Raw genomic sequence first — 15,248 nt, 5'->3', positions numbered from 1 at the left:
CCAGTGGTGCCAGTGCGCTCTCTGGAGTCACAGCACTGCATCCCCAGTGGTGCCAGTGCACTCTCTGCACTCACTGCAGTGCATCCCCAGTGGTGCCAGTGCACTCCCTGGACTCACGGCACTGCATCCCCAGTGGTGCCAGTGCACTCTCTGGACTCACTGCACTGCATCACCAGTGGTGCCAGTGCACTCTCTGGACTCACAGCAGTGCATCCCTAGTGGTGCCAGTGCACTCTCTGGACTCACTGCACTGCATCCCCAGTGGTGCCAGTGAAGTCTCTGGACTCACTGCACTGCATCCCCACTGCTGCCAGTGCACTCTCTGGCCTCACTGCACTGCATCCCCAGTGGTGCCAGTGCACTCTCTGGACTCACTGCACTGCATCCCCAGTGGTGCCAGTGCACTGTCTCGAGTCACTGCACTACATCCCCAGTGGTGCCAGTGCACTCACTGGACTCACTGTACTGCATCATCGGTGGTGCCAGTGCACTCTCTGGACTCACTGCACTGCATCCCCAGTGGTGCCAGTGCACTCTCTGGACTCACTGCACTGCAGGCCCAGTGGTACCAGTGCACTCACTGGACTCACTGTACTGCATCACCAGTGGTGCCAGTGCACTCTCTGGACTCACTGCACTGCATCCCCAGTGGTGCCAGTGCATTCACTGGACTCACTGCACTGCATCTCCAGTGGCGCCAGTGCAGTCTCTGGAGTAACTGCACTGCATCCCCAGTGGTGCCAGTGAGCTCTCTGGACTCACTGCACTGCATCCCCAGTGGTGCCAGTGTACTCACAGGATTCACTGCACTGCATCCCCAGTGGTGCTAGTGCACTCTCTGGACTCACTGCAGTGCATCCCCAGTGGTGCCAGTGCACTCTCTGGACTCACTGAAGTGCATTCTCAGTGGTGCCAGTGCACTCTCTGGGCTCACTGAAGTGCATCCCCAGTGGTGCCAGTACACTCACTGGACTCACTGCACTGCATCCCCAGTGGTGCCAGTGCACTCTCTGGACTCACTGCACTGCATCCCCAGTGGTGCCAGTGCACTCTCTGGACTCACTGTAGTGCATCCCCAGTGGTGCCAGTGCACTCTCTGGACTCACTGCAGTGCATCCCCAGTGGCGCCAGTGCACTCTCTGCACTCACTTCACTGCATCCCCAGTGGTGCCAGTGCACTCTCTGGACTCACTGCACTGCATCCCCAGTGGTGCCAGTGAAGTCTTTGGACTCACTGCACTGCATCCCCAGTGGTGCCAGTGCACTCTCTGGAGTCACTGAAGTGCATCCCCAGTGGTGCCAGTGCACTCTCTGGACTCACTGCACTGCATGTCCAGTGGTGCCAGTGCACTCTGTGGACTCACTGTACTGCATCCCCACTGGTGCCAGTGCAGTCTCTGGACTCACTGTACTGCATCCCCAGTGGTGACAGTGCACTCTCTGGACTAACTGCAGTGCATCCCCAGTGGTGCCAGTGCACTCTCTGGACTCACTGCAGTGCATCCCCAGTGTTGCCAGTGCACTCTCTGGTCTCACTGCACTGAAGCCCCAGTGGTGCCAGTGCACTCTCTGGACTCACTGCACTGCATCCCCAGTGGTGCCAGTGCACTCTCTGGACTCACTGCACTGCATCCCCAGTGGTGTCAGTGCACTCTCTGGACTCACTGTACTGCACCCCCAGTGGTGCCAGTGCACTCACTGGACTGACTGCACTGCATCCCCAGTGGTGCCAGTGCGCTCTCTGGAGTCACAGCACTGCATCCCCAGTGGTGCCAGTGCACTCACTGGACTCACTGCACTGCATCACAGGTGGTGCCAGTGCACTCTCTGGACTCACTGCAGTGAATCCCCGGTGGTGCCAGTGTACTCTCTGCAGTCACTGCGCTGCATCCCCAGTGGTGCCAGTGCACTCACTGGACTCACTGGACTGCATCCCCAGTGGTGCCAGTGCACTCTCTGGACTCGCTGCACTGCATCCCCAGTGGTGCCAGTGCACTCTCTGGACTCACTGCACTGCATCCCCAGTGGTGCCAGAGCACTCTCTGGACTCACTGCACTGCATCCCCAGTGGTGCCAGTGCACTCTCTGGACTCACTGCACTGCATCCCCAGTCGTGTCAGTGCACTCTCTGGACTCACTGAAGTGCATCCCCAGTGGTGCCAGTGCACTCTCTGGACTCAATGCACTGCATCCCCAGTGGTGCCAGTGCACTCTCTGGACTCAGTGCACTGCATCCCCAGTGGTGCCAGTGCAATCTCTGGACTCACTGTAGTGCATCCCCAGTGGTGCCAGTGCACTCTCTGGACTCACTGCAGTGCATCCCCAGTGGTGCCAGTGCACTCTCTGGACTCACTGTACTGCATCACCAGTGGTGCCAGTGCACTCTCTGGACTCACTGCAGTGCATCCCCAGTGGTGCCAGTGCACTCTCTGGACTCACTGCACTGCAGCCCCGGTGGTGCCAGTGCAATCTCTGGACTCACTGCACTGCATCCCCAGTGGTGCCAGTGCACTCTCTGGACTCACTGCACTGCATCCCCAGTTTTGCCAGTGAAGTCTTTGGACTCACTGCACTGCATGCCCAGTGGTGCCAGTGCACTCTCTGGACTCACTGCACTGCATCCGCTCATGATCGGAGGATTCGGCAACTGAGTAGTCCCCCTCATAATCGGTGCCCCCGACATAGCATTCCCGCTAATAAACAACATAAGCTTTTGACTCCTCCCCTCATCATTCCTCCTACTACTAGTCTCATCCACTGTAGAAGCTGGCGCCGGCACAGGCTGAACTGTCTACCCTCCCCTAGCAGGTAACCTTGCCCACGCCGGAGCTTCAGTAGACCTGGCTATCTTCTCACTCCACTTAGCCGGTATCTCCTCCATCCTTGGGGCCATCAACTTTATCACCACAGCCATCAACATAAAACCCCCCGCACTCTCACAATACCAAACCCCACTATTTGTCTGATCCGTACTAATTACCGCCATCCTACTCCTTCTATCACTCCCCGTACTCGCCGCCGGTATTACAATATTACTAACTGATCGAAACCTAAACACCACATTCTTCGACCCCGCTGGAGGAGGAGACCCAATCCTGTACCAACACCTATTCTGATTCTTCGGACACCCAGAAGTCTATATTCTGATCCTACCGGGGTTCGGAATCATCTCACACGTAGTCACGTACTACTCAGGCAAAAAGGAGCCCTTCGGCTACATGGGAATAGTCTGAGCCATACTATCCATCGGCTTCCTAGGATTCATCGTCTGAGCTCACCACATGTTTACAGTAGGAATAGACGTTGATACCCGAGCCTACTTTACATCAGCCACTATAATCATTGCCATCCCTACCGGAATCAAAGTATTTAGCTGACTAGCCACCCTGCACGGAGGAACAATCAAATGAGACCCCCCCAATACTATGAGCTCTAGGATTTATCTTCCTATTTACCATCGGAGGATTAACAGGAATCGTTCTTGCAAACTCTTCCCTAGACATCGCCCTGCACGACACGTACTACGTAGTTGCCCACTTCCACTACGTCCTATCCATAGGCGCCGTCTTTGCCATTCTAGCAGGATTTACTCACTGATTCCCACTACTCACTGGGTTTACCCTACACCAAACATGAGCAAAAGCCCACTTCGGGGTAATATTTACAAGAGTAAACCTAACGTTCTTCCCCCAGCACTTCCTAGGCCTAGCAGGAATACCCCGACGATACTCGGACTATCCCGACGCCTACACACTATGAAACACCATTTCCTCCATCGGCTCCCTAATCTCAATAGTAGCCGTAATCATACTAATATTCATCATCTGAGAAGCCTTTCCGGCCAAACGAAAAGTCCTACAACCAGAACTAACTACCACAAACGTTGAATGAATCCACGGCTGCCCTCCCCCATACCATACTTTCGAGGAACCGGCCTTCGTCCAAGTACAAGAAAGGAAGGAATCGAACCCTCACATGCTGGTTTCAAGCCAACTGCATTAACCGCTCATGCTTCTTTCTTATGAGACGTTAGTAAACTAATTACATAGCCTTGTCAAGACTAAATCACAGGTAAAAATCCTGTACATCTCATGTGGCCAACCACTCCCAACTAGGATTCCAAGACGCCTCATCACCCATCATAGAAGAACTCGTTGAATTCCACGACCACGCCCTAATCGTTGCCCTAGCTATCTGCAGCCTAGTTCTCTACCTTTTAGCCCACATACTAACAGAAAAACTCTCGTCCAATGCTGTAGACGCCCAAGAAGTAGAGCTGATCTGGACAATCCTACCTGCTATCGTCCTGGTACTCCTCGCCCTCCCATCCCTACAAATCCTCTACATAATGGACAAAATCGATGAACCAGACCTCACCCTAAAAGCCATCGGCCACCAATGATACTGAAGCTACGAATATACAGACTTCAAAGACCTATCATTCGACTCCTACATAGTGCCCACCCCAGACTTACCCAACGGCCACTTCCGACTGCTAGAAGTTGACCACCGCGTAGTTATCCCAATAGAATCCCCCATCCGCGTGATCATTACTGCAGGAGACGTACTCCACTCCTGAGCAGTCCCAACGCTCGGAGTTAAAACAGACGCAATCCCAGGCCGACTAAACCAAACTTCATTCATTACCACCCGGCCTGGGATTTTTTACGGACAATGCTCAGAAATTTGCGGGGCTAATCACAGCTACATACCCATTGTAGTAGAATCAACCCCACTCCCACATTTCGAGGCCTGATCGTCCCTTCTATCATCATCCTAATCATTAAGAAGCTATGCAACAGCACTAGCCTTTTAAGCTAGCCAAAGAGGGACTTCCCCCTCCTTAATGATATGCCACAGCTTAACCCCGCACCATGATTTTCAATCATAATTATAACCTGATTAACCCTAGCACTCCTCATCCAACCAAAACTACTAGCCTTCACCACAACCAACCCCCCATCAAATAAGACCTCCCTCACTACCAAACCCACACCATGATCCTGACCATGAACCTAAGCTTCTTTGACCAATTTTCCAGCCCCAATCTATTCGGCATCCCCTTAATCCTACTATCCCTACTCTTCCCAGCCCTACTATTCCCGTCCCCAAACAACCGATGAATCAACAACCGCCTTTCTACTATCCAAACATGACTCCTTCACCTAATCACAAAACAACTAATAGTCCCACTCAACAAAAATGGCCACAAATGAGCCATAATATTTACATCCCTAATAATCATACTTCTTACAATCAACCTTCTAGGCCTCCTTCCATATACATTCACCCCAACCACCCAACTATCTATGAACATAGCCCTAGCCTTCCCACTATGGCTCGCCACACTACTAACAGGCCTACGAAACCAACCATCAGCCTCTTTAGCCCACCTATTACCCGAAGGTACCCCTACACCCCTAATCCCCGCACTAATCCTGATCGAAACAACCAGCCTACTAATCCGCCCCCTAGCCCTCGGAGTCCGCCTTACAGCCAACCTTACAGCAGGACACTTACTCATCCAACTCATCTCTACAGCCTCCATTGCATTAATACCCACCCTTCCTGCAGTATCCATCCTAACAATAATCATCCTACTACTCCTAACCATCCTAGAAGTAGCAGTAGCCATAATCCAGGCCTACGTCTTCGTGCTCCTTCTAAGCCTATACTTACAAGAAAACATCTAATGGCACACCAAGCACACTCATACCACATAGTTGACCCAAGCCCTTGACCAATCTTCGGGGCAGCCGCCGCCCTACTCACAACCTCAGGATTAATCATGTGATTCCACTACAACTCATCCATACTACTAACCCTAGGCCTCATCTCAATACTCCTAGTAATACTCCAATGATGACGAGACATTGTACGAGAAAGCACCTTCCAAGGCCATCACACTCCCACAGTCCAAAAAGGCCTACGATACGGCATAATCCTTTTCATCACATCCGAAGCATTCTTCTTCTTAGGGTTCTTCTGAGCGTTCTTCCACTCGAGCCTGGCCCCAACCCCAGAACTAGGAGGCCAATGACCCCCAACAGGAATTAAACCACTCAACCCGATAGAAGTCCCCCTACTAAACACAGCCATCCTACTAGCCTCAGGCGTTACCGTAACGTGAGCCCATCACAGCATCACAGAAGGAAATCGAAAACACGCCATCCACGCCCTAACCCTAACGATCCTCCTGGGATTCTACTTCACAGCCCTACAAGCAATAGAATACCACGAAGCCCCATTCTCAATCGCCGATAGCGTCTACGGATCTACCTTCTTCGTTGCCACTGGATTCCACGGACTCCACGTAATCATCGGATCCTCCTTCCTGACCGTCTGCCTCTTCCGACTGATCAAGTTCCACTTTACATCAGACCACCACTTCGGATTCGAGGCAGCAGCCTGATACTGACACTTCGTAGACGTCATCTGACTATTCCTCTACATAACCATCTACTGATGAGGATCTTGCTCTTCTAGTATATTAATTACAATTGACTTCCAATCTCTAGAATCTGGTATAAACCCAGAGGAGAGCAATGAACGCACTCATGTTCATATTCGCCCTATCATCAATCCTAAGCGCCGCCCTAACCGCATTAAACTTCTGACTCGCCCAAATAAACCCCGACTCAGAGAAACTCTCACCGTACGAATGTGGATTCGACCCACTTGGATCTGCTCGATTACCATTCTCAGTCCGATTCTTCCTCAGTAGCCATCCTGTTCGTCCTATTCGACCTAGAAATCGCCCTCCTACTCCCCCTGCCATGAGCCGTCCAACTCCAATCCCCCCTAATGACCCTCACCTGAACTGTAGTGATCCTCCTTCTCCTAACACTCGGACTGGCCTACGAGTGAATTCAAGGGGGCCTAGAATGAGCAGAATAACAGAAAGTTAGTCTAACCAAAAAGATAGCTGGTTTCGACCCAGCAGATTACAGCCAACCCTGTAACTTTCTTATGTCGCCCCTACATTTAAGCTTCTACTCAGCCTTCATTTTCAGCGGACTAGGACTAGCCTTCCACCGAACCCACCTAGTATCCGCCCTACTATGCCTTGAAAGCATAATATTATCGATATTCGTAGGCCTATCAATATGATCCATCGAAAACCAAGTCTCCTCATTCACCATGGTACCAATTCTCATGCTAACCTTCTCAGCGTATGAGGCGGGCACAGGCCTGGCCATCCTAGTAGCCTCCACCCGCACACATGGCTCCGACCATCTACACAACCTAAACCTCCTGCAATGCTAAAAATCATCCTACCCACAATCATACTTCTTCCAACAGCCCTGCTGTCTCCACCAAAATTTCTATGGACTAACACCACCTTATACAGCCTCCTAATCGCTGCCCTAAGCCTACAGTGATTAATCCCAACCTACTACCCCTACAAATTTTTATCCAACTGAACAGGAATTGACCAAATCTCATCCCCCCTCCTAGTACTATCCTGCTGACTACTCCCACTCATAATCATAGCAAGCCAAAACCACCTGCAACAAGAACCCCTACAACGCAAACGAATCTTTATCTCAACCTTAGTCGCAGTCCAGCCATTCATCCTACTAGCCTTTTCCACCACAGAACTAGCACTATTTTACATCTCATTTGAAGCAACCCTCATTCCCACCCTAATCTTAATCACCCGATGGGGGAACCAACCAGAACGCCTAAGCGCTGGCATCTACCTGCTATTCTACACGCCAGTAAGCTCTCTACCCCTGCTAATCACAATCATACACCTATACGTGAAAATTGGCACCCTGCACCTGCCAACCCTACAACTAACCCACCCAACCCTATCCACCTCATGGACAGGAATACTATCAGGTCTAGCACTGCTCATAGCATTCATAGTAAAAGCCCCACTATACGGCCTACACCTCTGACTGCCAAAAGCCCACGTAGAAGCACCCATCGCAGGCTCAATACTCCTCGCCGCCCTACTACTAAAGCTAGGAGGATACGGAATTATACGAGTCACTCTATTTATGGGCCCACTGTCCAACCTCCTGCACTACCCCTTCCTAACCCTGGCCCTATGAGGCGCCCTAATGACTAGCTCAATCTGCCTACGACAGACAGACCTAAAATCACTAATCGCTTATTCATCCGTTAGCCACATAGGCCTAGTTATCGCCGCAGGAATAATCCAAACCCACTGATCATTCTCAGGGGCAATGATCCTAATAATTTCCCATGGACTAACTTCCTCCATACTATTCTGCCTAGACAACACAAACTATGAACGTACGCACAGCCGAATTCTACTACTCACACGAGGCCTACAACCTCTCCTACCACTCATAGCTACCTGATGATTGCTGGCCAATCTAACAAACATAGCCTTACCCCCAACAACAAACCTCATAGCAGAGCTAACCATTATAATCACCTTATTCAACTGATCTGCCTTCACGATCATCCTAACAGGAATCGCAACCCTACTAACCGCCTCCTACACCTTATTCATACTACTAATGACCCAACGAGGCTCAATCCCCTCCCACATCACATCTATGCAAAACTCAACCACACGAGAACACCTGCTCATAACACTCCACATTATCCCAATATTCCTCCTAATCCTCAAACCCGAACTGATCTCCGGAATCCCCTCATGCAAGTATAGTTTAAACCAAACATTAGACTGTGATTCTAAGAATAGAAGTTCAAACCTTCTTACCTGCCGAGGGGAGGGTTTAACCAACAAGAGCTGCTAACTCTTACATCTGAGCCTAAAACCTCAGCCCCCTTACTTTTAAAGGATAACAGCAATCCACTGGTCTTAGGAACCACCCATCTTGGTGCAAATCCAAGTAAAAGTAGTGAACCCCACACTACTAATCAACTCCCTCACACTACTCACGCTGACAATCCTCCTAACCCCAGTCATCCTGCCATTTCTATTTAAAAACTTTAAAAACACCCCACAAGCCACCACCCGCGCTGTTAAAACCGCATTCCTAATTAGCCTAGCCCCTACAACCGCATTCATCTACTCGGGAGTAGAATCTGTCACCTGCCACTGGGAGTGAAAATTCATTATAAACTTTAAAATCCCCCTGAGCCTAAAAATAGACCAATACTCAATAACATTTCTTCCAATCGCCCTATTTGTAACATGATCAATCCTACAATTCGCCATATGATACATGGCCTCAGAGCCATACGTAACAAAATTTTTCACCTACCTACTGACATTCCTAGTCGCCATACTCCTCCTAACAACCGCAAACAACATATTCCTCCTATTCGTAGGCTGGGAAGGAGTACGAATCATGTCCTTCCTTCTCATCGGCTGATGACAAGGCCGAGCAGATGCCAACACCGCCGCCCCACAAGCCGTAATCTACAACCGAATCGGAGACGTCGGACTGATCCTGAGCATAGCATGACTAGCTTCAACATTCAACACCTGAGAGATCCAACAAGCCGTACACCCCCACCAAACCCCAATCCTCCCCCTCATAGGATTAATCCTCGCAGCCGCAGGAAAATCCGCCCAATTTGGACTCCACCCATGACTGCCCGCAGCAATAGAAGGCCCCACCCCAGTATCAGCCCTACTGCACTCCAGTACCATAGTAGTAGCCGGAATCTTCCTGCTCATCCGCATGCACCCCCTGCTAGCCACCAACCAGACAGCCCTAACTGCCTGCCTATGCCTAGGTGCTCTATCAACCCTATTCGCTGCCACATGCGCCCTAACCCAAAATGACATCAAAAAAATCATTGCTTTCTCAACATCCAGCCAACTAGGACTAATAATAGTCACTATCGGACTAAACCTCCCACAACTAGCCTTCCTACACATCTCAACCCATGCCTTCTTTAAAGCCATACTATTCCTATGCTCAGGGTCTATCATCCACAACCTAAACGGAGAACAAGATATCCGAAAGATAGGAGGCCTACAGAAAATACTCCCAGTCACTACTTCCTGCCTAACCATCGGAAACCTGGCGCTGATAGGAACCCCATTCCTAGCCGGATTCTACTCAAAAGACCTCATCATCGAAAGCTTAAACACATCATACCTAAATACTTGAGCCCTACTCCTAACCCTTATAGCCACAGCATTCACCGCAACCTACAGCATCCGCATAACCATCCTAGTCCAAGCTGGACAAACCCGAATCCCCCCAATAGTATCAATAAACGAAAACAACCCACTAATCACCGCCCCCCTAACCCGACTCGCCCTAGGCAGCATTACAGCAGGAATAATCATTACCTCTTTCATCACACCAACCAAAACCCCCCCAATAACCATACCCCTTATCACCAAAACTGCTGCCATCCTCATAACAATCCTAGGAATCATCCTAGCCCTAGAACTATCGAACATAACACACACCCTCACTCACCCCAAACCAAACCCCCTCATAAACTTCTCCTCTGCATTAGGGTACTTCAACCCCCTAGTACACCGATTCTTCTCCAAAAACCTACTAGAAAAGGGACAAAACATTGCCCTACACTTGATCGACCTCTCCTGACTCAAAAAAATAGGGCCAGAGGGCCTTGCTGAACTACAAGTAGCCGCAAGCAAAGCCGCAACCTCAATACACACAGGGCTAATTAAGGCCTACCTAGGATCCTTCGCCCTCTCCATCCTGGTAATAATCCTAATAACACACAGACTCACTAATGGCCCCTAACATCCGCAAATCCCATCCCCTACTAAAAATAATCAACAACTCCCTAATCGACCTACCCGCCCCCTCCAACATCTCTGCCTGATGAAACTTCGGCTCCCTTCTAGCCATCTGCTTAGCCACACAAATCCTAACAGGCCTGCTACTAGCCATACACTACACCGCAGACACTTGACTCGCCTTCTCCTCAGTAGCTCACACATGCCGAGACGTCCAGTACGGATGGCTCATCCGCAACCTCCACGCCAACGGTGCTTCGCTCTTCTTTATCTGCATCTACTTACACATCGGACGAGGCCTCTACTACGGCTCCTACCTATACAAAGAAACCTGAAACACAGGAGTAATCCTCCTACTCACCCTAATAGCAACTGCCTTCGTAGGGTATGTCCTACCATGAGGACAAATGTCATTCTGAGGGGCCACCGTAATCACCAACCTATTCTCAGCCATCCCGTACATTGGGCAAACTCTAGTAGAATGAGCCTGAGGAGGATTCTCAGTAGACAATCCAACCTTAACCCGATTCTTCGCCATCCACTTCCTACTGCCCTTCCTAATTGCAGGAATCACCCTAGTCCACCTAACCTTCCTACACGAATCAGGCTCAAATAACCCACTAGGAATCGTATCAGACTGCGACAAAATCCCATTCCACCCATACTTCTCCATTAAAGACAGCTTAGGGCTTACCCTAATAATCACCCCTCTAATAGCACTAGCCCTATTTTCACCGAACCTCCTGGTTCTTGGAATCCTAGTTGGGAGTGGTTGGCCACATGAGATGTACAGGATTTTTACCTGTGATTTAGTCTTGACAAGGCTATGTAATTGGTTTACTAACGTCTCATAAGAAAGAAGCATGAGCGGTTAATGCAGTTGGCTTGAAACCCATCCCCAGTGGTGCAAGTGCACTCTCTGAACTCACTGAAGTGCATTCCCAGTGGTGCCAGTGCACTCGCTGGACTCACTGCAGTGCATCCCCGTTGGTGCCAGTGCACTCTCTGGACTCACTGCAGTGCATTCTCAGTGGTGCCAGTGCACTCTCTGGACTCACTGCACTGCATCCCCAGTGGTGCCAGTACACTCACAGGACTCACTGCACTGCATCCCCAGTGGAGCCAGTGCGCTCTCTGGACTCAGTGCACTGCAGCCCCGGTGGTGCCAGTGCAATCTCTGGACTCACTGCACTGCATCCCCAGTGGTTCCAGTGCACTCTCTGGACTCACTGCACTGCATCTCCAGTTTTGCCAGTGAAGTCTTTGGACTCACTGCAGTGCATCCCCAGTGGTGCCAGTGCACTCTCTGGAGTCACTGAAGTGCATCCCCAGTGGTGCCAGTGCACTCTCTGGACTCACTGCACTGCATGCCCAGTGGAGCCACTGCACTCCCTGGACTCACTGTACTGCATCCCCACTGGTACCAGTGCACTCTGTGGACTCACTGTACTGCATCCCCAGTGGTGACAGTGCACTCTCTGGACTCACTGCAGTGCATCCACAGTGGTGCCAGTGCGCTCACTGGACTCACTGCAGTGCATCCCCAGTGGTGCCAGTGCACTCTCTGGACTCACTGCACTGCATCCCCAGTGGTGCCAGTGCACTCTCTGGACTCACTGCACTGCATCCCCAGTGGTGCCAGTGCATTCTCTGGACTCACTGCAGTGCATCACCAGTGGTGCCAGTGCACTCTCTGGACTCACTGAGGTGCATCCCCAGTGGTGCCAGTGCAATCTCTGGACTCACTGCAGTGCATCCCCAGTGGTGCCAGTGCACACTCTGGACTCACTGCACTGCATCCCCAGTGGTGCCAGTGCACTCTCTGGACTCACTGCACTGCATCCCCAGTGTTCACAGTGCACTCTCTGCACTCACTACACTGCATCCCCAGTGGTGCCAGTGTTCTCTCTGGACTCACTGCACTGCATCCCCAGTGGTGCCAGTGCACTCTGTGGACTCACTGCACTGCATCCCCAGTGTTGTCAGTGCACTCTCTGGACTCACTGCACTGCATCCCCAGTGGTGCCAGTGCACTCTCTGGACTCACTGCACTGCATCCCCAGTGGAGCCCGTGCACTCTCTGGACTCACTGAAGTGCATCCCCAGTGGTGCCAGTGCACTCGCTGGACTCACTGCAGTGCATCCCCGTTGGTGCCAGTGCACTCTCTGGACTCACTGCACTGCATCCCCAGTGGTGCCAGTGCACTCTCTGGACTCACTAAAGTGCATTCTCAGTGGTGCCAGTGCATTCTCTGGACTCACTGCACTGCATCCCCAGTGGTGCCAGTACACTCACAGGACTGACTGCACTGCATCCCCAGTGGAGCCAGTGCGCTCTCTGGACTCACTGCACTGCATCCCCATTGGTGCCAGTGCATTCTCTGGACTCACCGCACTGCACCCTGAGTGGTGCCAGTGCACTCTCTGGACTCACTGCAGTGCATCCCCAGTGGTGCCAGTGCACTCTCTGGACTCACTGTACTGCATCCCCAGTGTTGCCAGTGCACTCTCTGGAGTAACTGCAGTGCATCCCCAGTGGTGCCAAAGCACTCTCTGGACTCCCGGCACCGCATCCCCATTGGTGCCAGTGCACTCTCTTGACTCACTGCACTGCATTCCCAGTGGTGCCAGTGTACTCACTGGACTCACTGCACTGCATTCCCCAGTGGTGCCAGTGCACTCTCTGGACTCACTGAAGTGCATTCTCAGTGGTTCCAGTGCACTCTCTGGACTCACTGCACTGCATCCCCAGTGGTGCCAGTGCACTCTCTGGACTCACTGCACTGCATCCCCAGTGGTGCCAATGCACTCTCTGGACTCACTGCAGTGCATCCCCAGTGGTGCCAGTGTACTCTCTGGACTCACTGCACTGCATCCCAAGTGGTGCCAGTGCACTCTCTGGACTCACTGCACTGCATCCCCAGTGGTGCCAGTGCACTCTCTCGAGTCACTGCACTACATCCCCAGTGGTGCCAGTGCGCTCACTGGACTCACTGTACTGCATCATCAGTGGTGCCAGTGCACTCTCTGGAGTGACTGCAGTGCATCCCCAGTGGTGCCAGTGCACTCACTGGACTCACTGCACTGCATCCCCAGTGGTGCCAATGCACTCTCTGGACTCACTGCACTGCATCCCCAGTGGTGCCAGTGCACTCACTGGACTCACTGCACTGCATCCCAAGTGGTACCAGTGCACTCTCTGGACTCACTGCACTGCATCCCCAGTGGTGCCAGTGCACTCTCTCGAGTCACTGCACTACATCCTCAGTGGTGCCAGTGCACTCACTGGACTCACTCTACTGCATCACCAGTGGTGCCAGTGCACTCTCTGGACTCACTGAAGTGCATCCCCAGTGGTGCCAGTGCACTCTCTGGACTCACTGCACTGCATCCCCAGTGGTGCCAGTGCACTCTCTGGACTCACTGCACTGCATCCCCAGTGGTGCCAGAGCACTCTCTGGACTCACTGCACTGCATCCTCTGTGCTGCCAGTGCACTCTCTGGACTCACTGCACTGCATCCCCAGTGGTGCCAGTGCACTCTCTGGATTCACTGCACTGCATCCCCAGTGGAGCGCGTGCACTCTCTGGACTCACTGAAGTGCATCCCCAGTGGTGCCAGTGCACTCTCTGGACTCACTGCACTGCATCCCCAGTGGTGCTAGTGCACTCTGTGGACTCACTGCAGTGCATCCCCAGTGGTGCCAGTGTACTCTCTGGACTCACTGAAGGGCATTCTCAGTGGTGCCAGTGCACTCTCTGGACTCACTGCACTGCATCCCCAGTGGTGCCAATGCACTCTCTGGACTCACTGCAGTGCATCCCCAGTGGTGCCAGTGCACACTCTGGACTCACTGCACTGCATCCCCAGTGGTGCCAGTGCACTCTCTGGACTCACTGCACTGCATCCCCAGTGTTCACAGTGCACTCTCTGCACTCACTACACTGCATCCCCAGTGGTGCCAGTGCACTCTCTGGACTCACTGCACTGCATCCCCAGTGGTGCCAGTGCACTCTGTAGACTCACTGCACTGCATCCCCAGTGGTGTCAGTGCACTCTCTGGACTCACTGCACTGCATCCCCAGTGGTGCCAGTGCACTCTCTGGACTCACTGCACTGCATCCCCAGTGGAGCCCGTGCACTCTCTGGACTCACTGAAGTGCATCCCCAGTGGTGCCAGTGCACTCGCTGGACTCACTGCAGTGCATCCCCAGTGGTGCCAGTGCACTCTCTGGGCTCACTGCAGGGCATCCACAGTGGTGCCAGTGCTATCCCTGGACACACTGTAGTGCATCCCCAGTGGTGCCAGTGCACTCTCTGGACTCACTGCACTGCATCCCCAGTGGTGCCAGTGCACTCTCTGGGCTCACTGCAGGGCATCCACAGTGGTGCCAGTGCTATCCCTGGACACACTGTAGTGCATCCTCAGTGGTGCCAGTGCACTCTCTGGACTCACTGCACTGCATCCCCAGTGGTACCAGTGCACTCTGTGGACTCACTGCAGTGCATCCCCAGTGGTGCCAGTGCACTCTCTGGACTCACTGCACTGCATCCCCAGTGGTGCCAATGCACT

General features: G+C 52.3%; 1 long non-coding RNA gene across 1 annotated transcript in view; it reads right to left on the bottom strand.

Moving 5' to 3' along the window:
* Window positions 1-8,215: 8,215 nt before the first annotated feature.
* LOC308187313 overlaps window positions 8,216-15,248 on the bottom strand; it is a 102,612-nt gene continuing 95,579 nt past the window's right edge. The window contains exon 2 of the long non-coding RNA XR_013944601.1: window positions 8,216-8,594. This is a non-coding gene — a long non-coding RNA (uncharacterized lncRNA). The remainder of the gene's footprint in view (window positions 8,595-15,248) is intronic.

This window comes from Anser brachyrhynchus (assembly GCF_964034855.1).
Source record: "Anser brachyrhynchus genome assembly, contig: SCAFFOLD_54, whole genome shotgun sequence".
Taxonomy (NCBI): domain Eukaryota; kingdom Metazoa; phylum Chordata; class Aves; order Anseriformes; family Anatidae; genus Anser; species Anser brachyrhynchus.
Note: the sequence above shows the minus strand (reverse complement) of the source record. Positions and strands in the feature narration are given on the sequence as shown.